Source organism: Plasmopara halstedii, assembly GCF_900000015.1.
Source record: "Plasmopara halstedii genome assembly, contig: Scaffold_430, whole genome shotgun sequence".
NCBI classification, from domain to species: domain Eukaryota; phylum Oomycota; class Peronosporomycetes; order Peronosporales; family Peronosporaceae; genus Plasmopara; species Plasmopara halstedii.
In genome coordinates, this window is record NW_020187350.1 from 511,631 (window position 1) to 511,901 (window position 271).

Genomic DNA, 271 nt, shown 5'->3' on the forward strand with positions numbered 1-271 from the left:
GTTAGATTAAACGCTTGGATCAATTCACTCGAATTCATCATCTGTAAACTCTGTGCAAACATTTGATCTTTGAAATAGCCAACGTAATGATTCTGAAATACGTTAAGAGCTACGTGACCAAGAGATTTGACAAGAGGGAGTGCTAAATTATCAGTGAGAAACATCCCAAACGCTTTATTACGACGACGACGTACATTTCCAGACCGTACAGAGTTTCCATAATCCATAGGAGACACAAGATTGTACAAAAGCAATCGTGGTATCTCCTTCT